This window comes from Salmo salar, chromosome ssa03 (genome assembly GCF_905237065.1).
Source record: "Salmo salar chromosome ssa03, Ssal_v3.1, whole genome shotgun sequence".
Lineage (NCBI taxonomy): Eukaryota > Metazoa > Chordata > Actinopteri > Salmoniformes > Salmonidae > Salmo > Salmo salar.
In genome coordinates this window covers 25,368,785-25,385,344 of record NC_059444.1, presented here as the reverse complement: position 1 = coordinate 25,385,344, position 16,560 = coordinate 25,368,785, and the positions used below count along the sequence as shown (strand labels likewise).

Sequence of the window (16,560 nt, the reverse complement as noted above, 5' to 3'; positions counted from 1 at the left end):
ATACCATTAGAGACCATAACATTGAAACCATTAGAACTGCTGTGGCCTAATGGTTTGCTTGTTCAGCAGGAACGGTCTAACAGTAATCCAGACCTTTTTTGAAGGGAATAAACCACTGACAAAGGAGCCATTTCTTGGACACAGATTAAGTGTAAAAGAAGGACAAAATTATTTGCCTTCATGGAGGACTTGCTTGAATTGTGAGGATGAGCACACAATTTATTTTCGTCATGAGCCAAATATATTGGTTTTCTACCCAAAGTTGCAAAGAAAATGTTGTGATCTATTTTATAAGCACAAGAGACCAGCAAAATGGATCAAATAGTGTGGCAGTATAGCAGGAACAGTGGCATCTAGTGGTCAAAACCTGGTACTTTCACACTACTTTATGGCAAATATTGCAAGCAACTTCAATTACTAATTTCTCGGAATAGGGAGGGAAAAAAACATTATTAGATCTACATGGAATACATTACATAGTATGGAAAAGCAATACTCCAAGCCACAGCTTCATACTACTTGTCAAACAAATAACTTGTACTGTATACGGGTATCAAAACTTGGGTCCAAATTGGATGTTGTGTACTATATTTATTGAATATTATCTGAACCCTATAAATTAAAATGGCCAATTTGGGTGTAATCAATTAGCTTAATTTATCAGAGATAAAATTCAATTTCAACAAAATAATGTAAGGAATGCCAATAATGCCTGTTTCTAACTACAGAAAGGCTTCCTGAAATGACATAGAAACAATCCCTGGTCAAAATAAACATGGTATATAATAAGAACGTCCTGAATAAGTAAGCACATTTTCTTCAGTAACAAAGCTTAAATCAGCCAGTGTCTTTGATCAATCATGCAGTCCTCATTTAGAGACACTGACAAACGTTGTCGATGCTCGATTACACCCAGACTGAGTGACTGAATGGTATTTGCTCCAATTAACATTGTTATGAATAATTAATACTAGGGGGATTCACAAACTTTACACACAAACTGAGGCTGTGTGCGTTTGGGAGATTCACCTCTCTGGTTCTTTTCTCTGTTGGCTTGGCATAATTATATACTTTTTTCTTTACAATCTTCATGCTAGTCAGGACTATCCCAGTATGGTTAGGAGAATAGGGAACGGGGAATCATGAATTTACAGTTCGGTTATTATCGATCAACCCCCTATTTTGTCATTCTGTCTACCTGAAAAATAATGCACCTATTTTGGTTCATAGATATTTGAAGTCACTCTAATACTATTTTCACCCATTTTCTTGTTCAGCCAGCCTTTCCAAAAATGTTTTTACATAACACTGTGAAAGTCGTAATAGTATTATTCATCAGTGTCAGTGATGAAAAGCACAGTGTAGATGTCCTTGGGTCCTTTTCAGTTCCCTCTTCTTCCAGACCTTGAATTATGTAAAAATATAAAACTTATCACAGGGTTGCGAGAGATCAGTCAGGCCTCTCTGTGAAAAGAGAGGGACAATCATTTTTTGAAGAAGAAGATATTGTCATTAAGACTCTTTTAGCCAGCAACTCAATGTCTGTCGCCAGGCAATAGCAACTCCTCTCCTCCCTGCATGCCACCCCTGACTGGTTGTGATGAAATCTAATAAAGTTTCTGAAAGCGTTTCTATAGCTGACAATGTGAAAGAGAAGGACATTTAAATACAGTCTTTTTTAAACGTGCGCACACACGCACACATGTACACACACAAAGGGCAGAAGCTGCAATTGTGTGTTGAGGCCCCGGCCCCTCACCTTGTTCCCCTGCAGAGAGAGTGAGGGACACTCCTGGAGGCTGCTGTTGTCATCCCTCCTCGCTCTCTTCTCTCTCTCCTCTTTTCTCTTTGAGGAGGTCGTGTCTCTTTGAGGCTCCCAGCCAAGGAGCTGTTTTGTCAGTCAGTGGAGATGAGATTGCCTGGCCTCATTGTCCTTCAGAGCTCACAGGGATCTATAAAGCCTCTTTCTATCTTAAAGACTGCCAGTTCTGGAGTCCAGCTGAGAGCTGTGTGAAGGGTGTGAAAAGGGAATCAGAAAGCTTTTCCCATCATGGGTGGCCCCCAGCAGTCTGCCCAGCCTGCTGCCACTCTCACCAGCTCGTTGACTGACGCACTGGTGTTGCTCCTCACATGTTTCACAAGGGCAAACACCACAGATAGTGCATACGGGCCATTGGCCACCATTATATAGGGAAGATAATGTTTTATCACAGGCTTACCTGGCTGGATCGTGATAGTTCATGAGGAAGATCAGACATTTTGTGGCATTTGGGGAAATCGGTGACAGCTCATTCCACTGCAATGATAATTGAGGTGACAGTGATGCAGGATGTTGTTTTGGGTAAACACAGTGTTTGTTTGTTTGTCGGTGTGCTCTTAGACAGAGCAAACAGCAGGTACGAGAGTAAGTAATGACAGGACTCCCAGCATGCGTGCTACAGTCCAGTCAAGTGCATATAGGGTGAATATGACAGGATGACAGCCCACAACAGAGGACGCCAGCCATGTGTGTGTGTGTGTGTCTCCCAATTCCTTTCATCTTGTTTTATTCAACGGGATACTTTCACTGTTGTACGACAACGAAAAATTAATGCAACAAATGTGTGTTAATGTACTCCATTCCTCCCAAAACATAGTCAGAAAATGACTCCACACCATTTTACATTTGAGTCATTTAGCAGACGCTCTTATCCAGAGCGACTTACAGTAGTGAACGCATACATTTCATTACATTTCATTACATTTCATGCATTTTTTTTTTGTACTGGCCCCCCGTGGGAAACGAACCCACAACCCCCCCCCTAATAATTACATCAAACAATGGACCAAACACAATGGTGGATGCAACTTGTTACCAAGGCAACTATTATTGATTTAAGGGAAACAAGACAGGTAATTGTAAAAAGATTGATAGGGGACAAGGGAGTGGGAAAAGCCTATCAAACAATATCTCAGAGGGAATTACAATTACATAATGACAGGGCTTCTCTTCTACCAAGCCAATAGGCCCTCGTTCGTTTGCCACAAGATAAAGGCCACGACTGCTCTCTTTGTCATTCTCCTGCTATATTGACTTGCACAGATATAGGCTTAGGGTTGTTTGATGGCTCAATGTCAAACAAGCAATATTCAATCAGTATTTGAGCTATAAGTGATCTCTCAGGAAGGAGAATGTGTTATAATGATCTGGGTAGTGTGTAATGCACTAACCAAGCCATTGTGTTGCATTCTACAGATGAATCAACAAAACATGACATCTGTAGTGATGCAAGAGTCTGATTCAACCCCCTTTTTGTTATTCCATTCCTTTTTTCTGACCACCATTTCCTATTATTTGATACGTGCAAGAGAGGGAGAGTTCTCCTGCACTCATATACTGGTTTCATCTTCCTCTTGGCAGGTTCAGTTTAGACTTGGTCTCCACAACATAGATGGGGGTGTTGTTCACTCTCTTCTCTCTGACTCTGGGTCTAAGAATGCACTTTATGTGGCTCGGGTGGTGTCAGCGGAAGTTCCTGTCAGTCTACCTGTCTCAGTGTATAGCTGCAAGGGCGTAGCTTGGATCTAGGCTTGGAGAGATATATGGAAAGAAACATCAGAAAATTCCCCTGGGACGTTGGAGGCCGTACGTATCCCTTCCCGACAGCCCCTCGGCCTCAGGCCCTCAACCTGGTGACGTCAGCCGTTTGCGGGCAGGTTGTGGCATTGCACACCGGCGGTTGGCGTACAGTGAACAATGGTTGTGTTGATAGAGGAGCCAGCACTACCTGTAGGGCCTGATTTTGATCACAAAGGCCTCCAACCCCCTCCTCAGGCCCAGAGCTGTCAGCAGGCCCAGACATCCATTGATACAACCATGTGACTCAGAGTTAAGTGGACACTGAGCAGCACAACACAACACTACTCACCCGGTGTGAATAGGGAATTACCCACGCAAACCTTTTGTTTCACAATGCCTCGACTAGAAGGGAAGGTAGCTGTGGAATGGGCTAGTGTTGCCGTAAAATACCTTTTTTGGCACTGGGAAGGAACATCACTTGTTTGCTGTCTACTGTTTAAATAATGCATGTTTATTTGAACTGTGTCTTGAGTGTGTCTGGGTGTGTCCTGGCCCCAAACTAAGCATTTGTTGGGCTGACAGTGTGATGATTAAGGCTGAGGTGTCAATTTAATTAGGTGTTTGCGTATTGGCCAGACACCGCTCCATAAAGGCACAACACACGGGGGGGATTTTTATAACAGATAGGTCTTCTCACCTTGGAGGACTTCCTCCCTTTGCCCCCCACCTCCAACTAGCCACACTCCCCCAATCCTGGTTGGCTGATGAGAAGGTTATTAGTGGATGTAAGCTACCCCTTCCTCCATGGCAGTGTGCCTCTCAGCAAAGGTGGTAGAAGCTCTTAGCAACTCTTCATAAGTCTCCGTCCCCCTGGTCTGCACCCTTACTACTGCAAGCAATGGCTGTGTGCCCACTACTGGAATGTCCATGTCTACTTTACTCCAAATACTCTTCTCTGTTCAGTTTTTACTCTGTATTGCACTCCTCCTCTCTTCTAATCCCCACCCGTCTGTCTCTTGTTTCTCCCTCTCTTTGCCTCTCCTTTCTCTCCCTTTCATCTCTTTTCTTGAGTCCTTTCTCTATTGTTGGTGCCCAAAGGGTATTTCTTCCAGCTAGGAGGAGGAGAATGACTGTTGGTCTCTGGAGAGGCCTAAACACAAACACAGGGAGTGACCGTCCACTGATCTGGCTTGAGTGATGGGTTTTATCTAAAAGACAGTGGCTTTTATTGGCTCTGTTAATGCAGCATTTACTGTGACAGGACTGATGTGTCCTCTGGGGCAGTCAGTGGTGCAGCTGCAGTTTAGGCCTCCAACGCTGGCTTGTGAGTGACCGCCCGGCCCCGGACCAAAACCAGGATTCCTGTCAGATGACCAAGAGGCTCTATGGTTACTGCAGCAGAATCCTCAGCGGTAATTTAAGAAGGATGAGGAAATTTGTCCAAATGGAGTCCATTTACTTGAATTCTCTCTCCAGTAATATCTCTCCCTGCAATCCATCTGTTATTAGATGCTCTCAATGTGTCTCTCTGTTCTCCCTCTCTCTCTGATCTGAACTGAAGAAGCAGGAAATGACCAGTCCCCCCTCTGTTCTTGTCTACAATGCAGCACTCCACATCGTCTCAGCTGAATTGGATGAAAATGGCATGTGTTGAAATGGCTGTTGTCTGTCTCAGGCCTATGGTGTCTGATTGGTGGGATGTCTCTAATGGTGTTAGGGGGTGATTTCACGCTCAGCAGGCCTCCGGGCCCCATCAGCCTCCACGCTGGCCAAGTGGCCTGTGTGAATACTGGGGCTGGGGGCGAGGAGCCCCCCTTTATGGTGATAGGCAAGATGTGTGTATTTGATCAAGGGAGAGCCCAGGTCCTTATTTGCATGTCAACGGAAATAAATACCTCTTTTAAAGTAGACAAATAGAAGAGATTAGCAATGTAGATAAGCCATCATCGAGCAGAACATCCCACCCTATTTGGCCTTGCAAAGATAGAGAAATAATTGAATGTGTGGCATTTCTGTTTTAAAAGGTTTATTTTAAATGATTGCAACCAGTATGCTTTTATTGCTCATTTTAGTATAAAGCTCAGTGTTGTTTCAGTCAGTGGAACAAATTGTATGGAAATTTGAGTTCTGAATTGACCCTGCCCCCCCCCCCGAAAACATCACGTAAAAAGAAATGTGGTATTCGGACACGTGTGAACCAGAGAACAACTGTTCCCTCTAATTGTAGCCACGGAAGGCCAACTGCGGTACTGCAGGCATTGTTTGCAGAAAACAGCATCCCCATTATAGTGAATGGGAAAATGACAATCTTCATGTCAATCTTTGTGTGAATAAAAATACTTTTTGAAGATAATCATAGTACCAATAATTGCTTCTAATACACCATTTGTATGTCCTTGAACCAATTCATTTAAAATCACACACAGAAGAAGTATCAAGGATACTTGAGTTGCTAATGGTAGCCTGCAGTAAGCCGGTCGGCCTTCAACTTGAGTTACTCAATGAGGGGGCAGCACTGCGCTAGCCTGCAACGTCACTTCCTGGAGGAGCTTAAACTGACTTAATTTGGCTTCAATGCGCTATTGAGTCTTCACATTGGAATGAAAGGTTTCACATGATCAATGGCTTTGTCCAGTCATAGATACAGTCTTCCCTGTGGCTCAGTTGGTAGAGCATGGTGTTTGCAACGCCAGCATGGTGTGTGCAACGCCAGGGTTGTGGGTTCCTTTCCCACGGGGGGCCAGTACAAAAAAAAATGCATGAAATGTATGCATTCACTACTGTAAGTTGCTCTGGAAAAGAGTGTCTGTAAAATGGTGTGAACCAGTGGAGGCGGGTGAGGGAAGGACAGCTCATGATAATGTCTGGAAGGGAGTAAAATGGAGTGAATGGATTAGTAGAAAACATGAAAACCATGTGTTTCAGTTTGTTTATAATTACTTTATTTCCAAACATTTGAGATAATGTGGAGTTTTCTTACATGTGAAATGGTAAATGGTTTCATACCATTCCATTTCTCCATTTTGGCCATTATTATGAGCCACCCTCCCCTCAGCAGCCTCCACTGCTGTGAATACATTTTTATATGTGAAATGTTCTCATGGTCAGACACGTGGTTTTTGGACATGCGTGAAGTTTCACATGTACATTCTTCACATTCTAATTTCTAACTACATCTAGTACCCCATCTAGGGACCTACCCTGCTTAGCTTCAAAGGCAAACCAGCAGTGAGATGCAGGGTGCTATGTTGCTGGAATGAATGTGGCAAAACTTGTAACTGGTTAAAAAAAAACAGCGAAAGCAAAGGCCAGGGTAGCATAACCAAATAATGGGAAAATTGCAGGAAAGAGTGAGACTTTTTATTTAATTGAGTGATCATAATAAAAAAAATGTTTAAACAATTTTATTTGCATCCGTTTACAATTAATTTGCTCTTACATTTAAAAATATCCTTGCAAAATCAATGTTTGGCTTTCAATATCATTATTTTTGTTTGCAGTACTAAGAATTTGGTTCTCGACTTCAGATGTTTTGCTTGATGTTAATGGCACAAAAGTAACTCACTCAAGAGAGGATTGCACCATATACTCTATTAAAGTAAACAGCCACCAACAGTAGACACCAGTCAGTCCAGTTAAAGTCAACAGCCTCCAACAGTAGAGTCCAGTTAAAGTCAACAGTCTCCAACAGTAGAGACCAGTTAAAGTCAACAGCCTCCAACATTAGAGACCAGTTAAAGTCAACAGCCTCCAACAGTAGAGACCAGTCACTCCAGTTAAAGTCAACAGCAGAGTCCAGTTAAAGCCAACAGCCTCCTACAGTAGAGCACAGCCAGTCCAGTTAAAGCCAACAGCCTCCTACAGTAGAGCCCAGCCAGTCCAGTTAAAGCCAACAGCCTCCTACAGTAGAGTCCAGTTAAAGTCAACAGCCTCCAACAGTAGAGACCAGCCAGTCCAGTTAAAGTCAGCCTCCAACAGTAGAGACCCGTCAGTCCAGTTAAGGTCAACAGCCTCCAACAGTAGAGTCCAGTTAAAGCCAACAGCCTCCTACAGTAGAGTCCAGTTAAAGTCAACAGCCTCCTACAGTAGAGCCCAGTCAGTCCAATTAGGGGGTGTTTAAAGTGGCAATCCTTCATTGAAACATTAATAAAGTGTCCTCCCCATCGCAGTTTTGGTAAAAAGCTGAGGGATGGGGCTGGAGAAATGCAACCACTCACAAATCCATAGACTACGCTATGGATGCAATGACTGACCATTCAGGATATCAAAATGATAGTTTTAAGCATGTTTTTAGGCTATATTCTTTATAAATACTTTGTTTACAAACATTTGAGTAAATGTTGAGTTTTCTTACATGTGAAATGGCAAATATGATTCTCACATGTGAAAATGCAATTCCACATGTGAAATCTCAATTTCACAGAGTTTTTTTTCTCATGTGAAACGACAAAAGTGATTTTCACACGTGAATGTTTTTCACGTGTGAAAAGGCATAACCAGTTCTCTCATGTGAAAGTTCTGACATGTGAAACTGCAATTCACATGAGGTGAATTTGTTTTATTATCCTCACATGCGAAAAGGTGGTGTTAACATGTGAAAATATGGCTTCACATGTGAAATTTAAGTTCAACATGTGAAAACAGCTACTGTAAAAAAGAAATATAAGGGTGATGTGTACTACAAAACGTGATGTCTTTTAGCAGCAGTGTTTGCAATGTGTTTGTCCCTCAGTAACTATGCCATAGCCATTGATATGTGTAGACATTACACAAGCAGACTGCAGCTTACCTAGGTCCTTCCCACTGTTACCATTTCACGACTGAGACACATTTCAGATGTGGCGACTTTAATACACTATAAGAGAATTTGTCCAAATACTTATGACTTCTTCAAATAGGGGGACTAGATACGTAGTGTTTTAATTATTTCTAAACGGTAAAACAGACATCTGAAAATACCCTCAAATAAAAGGTGACATTCTGTACTGTCGCTTCATTTAAAACATTTGATCTCAATCCCAAAATACTAGAGTATAGAGAGAAATGTAAATATGTACTGTAGCGTCACCATCAAAATAAATACGGAGGGGAGTGTATGCCTGTCTGTCTTCATTGGCATGATACTATGGCTGTACCAAACCTGAGTGTGATGTAAGGAACATTTAGACATATAGACTGAGACAGAAATGAATTGAAAGGAGACAAAAATGGCATTTCTATTTATAATTCCATTGAAATTCACAAGACTACTGATTTATAATCTACACCCAAATAGAAAGAACCTTGGTTCTTGTTTGGCTAAATTAGACATTGAATGCTGAACCTAAGACAACATTGTAAAGAGAAGTCATTTGCTTGTGAACGCATCGAGGTTTGTTTGTGTTTATACAGCTCTCTAGGACTGCTCAGTGTTCCAGTTGATCTACAAAGGCTCTAATTATCTTCATGCTCGTATTCTTAGCCCTGCTTTCCACAACAATCCAATACCTATAACGTGTGTAGTTCATTATCATACAGTGAAGGAGTAGGACTATGCTTCCTTTCCATTCAAAAGACTGAGAATGAAATGGTACCAGGCCTTTGTAAAACAAAAGCGCAACGAACAAGAAAACACTTTGTCAACGCTTTGAAATTGCATTTAATTCCTTCACCTCCATCTCCACCAGCAGACAGCAGATCCAGGCTGACAGGCAAATACAAGCTGACAGGCAGGGAAGGGTATTCCAGAGAGCTGCTCTGCATGTGGGGGTAACTGCCACAGCCAGACAGGGCATGAGGGGCGACGGGGTTGCAGCACACTGGCATGGCCCCTCCTGCTCCCGCCTCCCGCTTCTGCCTGCACCAGGGAGGAGGGGTCTGAGGGCCTCGGGGCTGGGCGAGGTAGTGACAGCTAAAGGGGGGAGAAATCGTAGCCTCCGTCAGGTCTCTCCAGCGATCCATTCACCCTCTGACCTACACCCGGGGCGCTAAACATCATGCACTTGGAAGTGCAGTAAATTAATGATCATAAATCATACAGAATTCATGACAGACTCAATAGTCCATCCTGCCCATACCCACTCTCCTCTCCCCCTCCCCTTACTCTGTTAATGGAGGGTAACATGGTCCTGGAGGGGGCTGGAGGGGCTAGAGTTGCCTGGTGCTGTCAATGGCCATTGGTGATAGGGGGTTACTAACTGAACACAGTGTTCTGGACCACTGCACCCAATGAAGGTACCCCCCCTCAGCTGTTTCACATGAGACCATTGTTTGGTGAATATACCACCAGATGGTTTGCACCAGATCGGCAGAGGTATCCATTTGACACTAAGGCAACCTATGAGGGAGGTAGCGTAGGTCCAGCTAGTAGAACTCAACCGGAAAGTAGTAACACATTTACTGAAACAGGATAGTAGTGCTGTGTTTTCCTTTTTGGAATTCTAGTGTTGGTGATTTTAGTATTGGGGATTATTTCTGAGCTCCTCTCATTCAGCCATGCATCCACCCAGGTCTGGGGTGTAATATTAAATGGTGAGAAGGATAAAGAGAGAGGTATATTGGGAGAGAGGCAATCCACTGTAGCAAAGGGTCAGGGCCTCTCATAATCTGCTGCACTCTCACTAATGACTGATAACACTAGTCGGCCAAGGTGTGTCAGCCCTCATCGCTCTTTTTAATTAGAGATTGCGTACACTCATTGTTTTCCCCCGGGGTCTGCCTGCCTTCTCTCTCCACTCTGCTACACACACCCTGAGTCAGCCAATCACTCAGCCTGCTATTTAGCTGAATGAGGACCCTCCCCCCTCTCCGCTCATATGGCATGGAGAACACACACACGCACTCACACACAAAGTTTATATGTAACTTATACAAGTTGAGCTATTAGGTCTATGTTCAGTGTCACACCACTTGGCAGCAGGGCCTTTGTTTGGCTCATCCATAGCCTAGGTTGGAGCATATGGGCTAGGAAACATGATAGCTTTAGCCGGTAGATAAAGACATACACATTAACTTAGTGGTCAGGTTTCAGCTTCTACTCGTTTACTTCACAGGCCCATCAGTTCCTGAATTCTATAACCTCTGACCTACAAACCAGATGACCTGTCACTGTGTATCCAAATCACTGATTAGGCCGACATTGCAGGTGTGTCGGCTACAGCAACACAGCCCTCACTACTGCTTACATTCACCGACACACACACTCCCACGCACGCGTGCATGCACGCGCACACACCAAGAACCTGGTTGTAGGCAGGGGTCGAGAGCGGCCTGACCCCACTTAATGAAGTGGGCAGAGGAGAGTGAGCAGAGCAGGGGGGATATGGATAATTCATGGCTGATATGGAAGTCTTTCCTTTAAGCTAGTCCCCAGTGGCACAACATAGGGAATCAGAATAGATGGGAGATGGGAGTGCATCATAGGGTATAAACCAAGCCAACCAGTGGCAGGGGGAGGCGCCAGGTCTTCAAGTGAGCCTGTATACTGTAGTGTTTGTAGTGGTGTGTAACCATTGTCATAAACAAAACCAGCTAGACTGACATTGAAACCTGGCATAATGTTCTGTGGGTAGTAATTCCTACCAACATCACTCTGATTGAGGCGAAGAGACAGAGGCAGGGAAGGCACAGTTATGCAGCTCTCTGGGTAGATCATATTGATGCCAACCACAATCCCCACCACCAATTCTCATATCAGGCTTAGTGAGACGGAGAGTCAGAGGCCAGAGAGACAGAGGCCAGGCTTTGGTCCAGCTGTCTCATGGCACCGTCTTCACGACCTGCGCTCTGTTGAGACTCCTCCGGTAACAAACATAAACCAAAGTGCCTGGCTGAAAAATGGAGCTGGGCTTCAACAATAAACAGCCACCTTAGCTGGGAGATAGGGGAGAGAGGTCCACATCCATCAGCTGTGATGAAACCGAGCGTTCTGGTCCCAGTCAGAGGACTTTGAATAGTGATCTGACGACGAACATGACCACCTCTGACCTGCTGGAATAACACCTTTACTGAGACACTTGGGATTCGTCTTGAGAAGGGAGACACCAGTGTGTGTAACCAGGACAGTGTTGTCTATGGATTTATGTAGCTTTGACATTATTTGCGCAAGGCTTTTAGTTAGCTGTAAAGTTGGGGGTAGAAAAGTTGTAAAGTTCTAATTATTTGGAATTTGAACTTAGTAGCAATGACTCCTTCAGCCTTCGCACTTCTATTCTACTGCAGAACAATGACCTGTGAAGCTTGTCCAGCATGTGAAACTCACTTTAGAAAGATTTAATCAAAAGTAGAACCTGGTTCTGTGTAAATAGACTCAATCCATTTTGGGAAAATGTAATCTGTTGGATAATAAAAAATACGAGCAACGATTTGCTGAAAATCACAAGGCCTGCTGCCTGCAATGAGAGCTGACATTGTCCACATACCTCATAACATTGGTTGTGTAGACAACATCATTTCATGGTACTCAAGATATTAAAGTCAAAATTGTTTTGTTTACTAAACAGAGGATGAAAATGATCATGGCCACAAAGGGTCCAATAATAGACAATATGAAAGCCTTCACTGGTCCATAGCTTATTTTAAAATGACCAAGAGCCATTTTCCACAGAGATTTCAGAAATGTGGATTTCTCCCTTAATGTCTTTCACAGTTTGTTTATTAGTGGGCCAGCCATGCGGAATGCTCGGTAATGACACCACTGTGAGTGAAGACTGCAGGGATGATTAGCTAACTGGAGCACTAGTGACACCACATTCCGTGTGGACCGCTGTGGCATAGACAACACACAGAGACCCACATAAAAAGATACTACAGTTTACTATATAATCATATAGTACTTACTATAGAATTATGTAGTAAACTGTAGTATTGCTATAGAATTCTGTAGTAAACTGTATACTGTAGAATCCTATACTCCACACTGTACTGTCCCTCAATTGTGTAGTCCTTACTATAGAATTTTGTAGTATACTGGAGAGAAACTATACTACACTGTACTATCCCTTGATCATATAGTGCTTACTTTAGAATGTTGTAGTATACTGGAGAATACTACACTACACACAGTAGTATCCCCCTCGGCCGTGTAATTCTTGCTATAGAATGTAGTAGCAAACTGGAGAATTCTATACTACACACTGTAGTATCTCTCGATCCCGTAGTGCTTACTTTAGCATGTTTAGATTGATTGGACTGCTAGCTAGCTTTACTGCTAGCTGCTAGCTTTGTCAATGCTGCTTTGATTTGAACGTGCTGCCTTTGGGGAGCGCATGTTGGGGATTTTTCTGAGGTGCCCCCTCGATCGTGTAGTGCTTACTATATAATTTTGTAGTATACTATACTCCAGACTGTAGTATCCCTTGATTTATTTTATTTCAAAACCCAATACAACCACAAATGTGGATATAATACATTTAAGCAATGTCGAGAATAACACAAAAGTAAAATAATTATGTCAATTGTGGTCCTAGTTGAAACAAACATGTTTCAAGTTTACAGCTAACCCACATGAAAAAATACTATGATCAAGATACTGTGCTATAGTATTAACTGTAGTGTTTTTGTGGACATGACTGTAGTATACTACCGTATTCACAGCAGTGTTTTTGCGGACATGAATAGTATACTATAGTATTTACTGTAGTTTTTTCAGACAATGTAGTAAACTATAGTATTCACTGTAGTGTTGTTTGAGGACATGGCTAGTATACTTTAGCATTCACTAGTCTTTTGGTACTTTACTGTAATATTCACCATAGTGTTTTGGCGGACATGACTGTAGTATACTATCAGTGGCGGAAAAAGTACCCAATTGTCACACTTGAGTAAAAGTAAAGAATAGAAAATGACTAAAATAAAAGTCACCCAGGAAAATACTACTGGAGTAAAAGTCTAAAAGTATTTGGTTTGAAATATACTTAAGTATCAAAAGTATAAATAATTTCAAAATCCTTTATATTAAGCAAACCAGATGGCACGATTTTCTTGTTTTTTTATTTGGATAGCTAGGGGCACACTAACACCCAGATATAATTTACAAACGAAGCATTTGTGTTTAGTGATTCCACCAGATCAGGTAGTAGGGATGACCAGGGATGTTAGATTGTAAACTGTCATGGTCAAACCATACAGATTCAATGGTTGAAAAGATGGGGAGAGGTCTGTCCATAATAAAGAGATGCTCTGCTTTTTTGACACCACACTCCAAAGTGCAAGTTCTGCAAGCTCTAGTTTTGTCTAATCTTGATTATTGTCCAGTCCTGTGCTGCAAAGAAAGACCTAGTTAAGCTGCAGCTGGCCCAGAACAGAGCGGCACGTTTTGCTCTTCATTGTAATCAGAGGGCTAATATAAACACGATGCATGCCAGTCTCTCTTGGCTAAGAGTTGAGGAGAGACTGACTGCATCGCTTCTTTTTATAAGAAACATGAATGTGTTGAAAATCCCAAATTGTTTGCATAGTCAACTTACACACAGCTCTGACACACACACACCCCACCAGACATTCTACCAGGAGTATTTTCACACTGCCCAAATCCAGAACAAATTCAAGAAAGCGTACAGTATTATATAGAGCCATTATTGCATGGAACTCCGTTCCACCTCATATTGCTCAAATGAACAGCAAACCTGGCTTCAAAAAACAGATTCAGCAACACCTCACGGCACAAGGCCTCTCCCCTATTTGACCTAGATAGTTTGTGTGCATGTATTGTTATGTAGGCTACGTGTGCCTTTAAAAATGTTTTATGTAGTTCTGTCCTTGAGCTGTTCTTGTCTATTAATGTTCTGTATTATGTCATGTTTCATGTTGTGTGGATCCCAGGAAGAGTAGCTGCTGCTTTTGCAACAGCTAATGTGGATCCTAATACAATATCAAAAGTTCTCATGATAAGTGCGTGAATTGGACCATTTTCCTGCCCTGCTAAGCATTCAAAATGTAATGAGTACGTTTGGGTGTCAGGGAAACAGTATGGAGTAAAAAGTACATTATTTTCTTTAGGGATGTAGTGAAGTAAACGTACTTTACACCACTGTATACTATAGTATTCACTAGTGTTTTTCTGGCATGACTGTAGTATACTGTCGTATTTACACAGACGACTGTAGTATATTGCAGTACCACCTGCCGACTAGGGTTATCTAAATTGGCACAACTGGGTGACGCAGCAGTGAAAAGAACTGAACCGCAGTGCTGAGGCGTCACTACAGCTGTGTCACAACCGGCCATGATCGGGAGCCCCATAGGACGGCGCACAATTGGCCCAGCGCTGTCCAGGATAGGGGAGGGTTTGGATGGTGGGGCTTTCCTTGGCTCATCGTGCTCTAGTGACTCCTTGTAAAAGGGCCAGGCGCCTGCAAGCGGACTCCGGTTGTCATCCGGGCACATTGGTGCGGCTGACATCCGGGTTAAGCGAGCACTGTGATAAGTAGGCGACCAGACGGCTCATGTTTCGGAGGACGCATGACCCGACATTCGCCTCTCCTGAGCCCATTGAGGCGTTGCAGAGATGAGACAAGGGACCTAATTCGGGGGGGGAAATACACTTGTGGCCATACCACCCTGAACATGCCTGGTTAGTACTGGGATGGGAGACTGCCTGGGAATGCCTGGTTAGTACTGGGATGGGAGACTGCCTGGGAACGCCTGGTTAGTACTGGGATGGGAGACTGCCTGGGAACACCTGGTTAGTACTGGGATGGGAGACTGCCTGGGAACACCTGGTTAGTACTGGGATGGGAGACTGCCTGGGAACACCTGGTTAGTACTGGGATGGGAGACTGCCTGGAAAAACCTGTTGCTCTTATACCAGGTGCAAAAAAAAAGGCCCAACTACCAGACTATGCCAGTTACTGTTTAATGAGGGGAACACCTCAACCAGAACACAAGACAAGTTTGTGACAGGCCACCTAGAGCTGCATTGCTCAGAACTGTTGATACAACGGACCTGAGAACACCTTAGCAAAAAAAATTGAAATGTTTACTACAATTGTAACATTAAACAGGTTCTAGGCCCATTAAAGGGAACCAGTACAGAGGCAGATAAAGAACAAGCTTAGAGGATTAGGTTTGCTTGTCTGACACATAACACATTAACAAGAGTACACCAGAATTACTTCTTAGATCTGTTACTTCCACTAAATAGCTTTCTGAAATACAACCGTGCTTTCAGAGATTCCGCTGACCAAGTAATGTAAATGACTTAACTTAAAAGATAGTCACCTTATTGGATGGCGCTGCCAATAAACTGCCAGGACCTCAAACCAGCAAAGACTCTCCAAACAAACCAACTGAAAACAAAAGGACATTATTGCGATGGCTTTACATAATGAACATCTTGAATATTGTCACATGACTAAACTCAATGGTCAAACTCACATACCATTCAGAACAATTAACCACACCCCAAATATTTCCTCAAGACAGCATGGTCACAAAATGGTTGCTCACAGAAATAAACCAACAGCAACAGCAACACCGTACAGCCTATACACACCCAAAGGTCCTTCCAGGTACAACACTCCCACTTGAATATGACCACGGGGGGCTTTTATACATTTCCTGCATGTCCTCCCCAATAAGGGTGCCCAGGGAAACACTGGTCAAAACTTTCGTTCCTAGCCTGTTACACAATATTGTTCAGTTACGAGATTGTAACTGATTGAGGTTTAGGTGAGGGTTATCTACTGTGGGACTCCAGTTAAAGACCTGGCAGAGGCAGAGATGCAGTTCAGTTTAAGAGTAATGGAGATACGTGGTAGGGAATGATTGACAGTTGTTGACATGAGACTTGGCTTTGTATAGAGTATGGTTTATCTAAAAGGAGGCACAGAAAGGTGCAAATAATAACAACAATGAACATACACAATGACAAATGCAATGAGCATGTAAATGGCTAAAGCTGTGCATAAACATAACAGCAGTTAAAAATGAATGGCCAGAAAGGGGGTGCAATAGCATGTGGCATGGCAGGCCGAAGCCAAGCAGGCTTATTTATTCAGTTGAATCTTTGTGAAAGCACTGTT

General features: G+C 43.0%; 1 long non-coding RNA gene across 1 annotated transcript; it reads right to left on the bottom strand.

Annotated features, from left to right (window-relative positions):
* Positions 1-8,623: 8,623 nt before the first annotated feature.
* On the bottom strand, positions 8,624-16,081 carry LOC106599605 (uncharacterized). The gene is made up of 3 exons (XR_001327510.2): positions 16,032-16,081; positions 15,758-15,825; positions 8,624-9,449 (listed from the first exon to the last, which is right to left on the bottom strand). It is a non-coding gene; the product is annotated as an uncharacterized lncRNA (long non-coding RNA).
* Between the last annotated feature and the right edge of the window lie 479 nt (positions 16,082-16,560).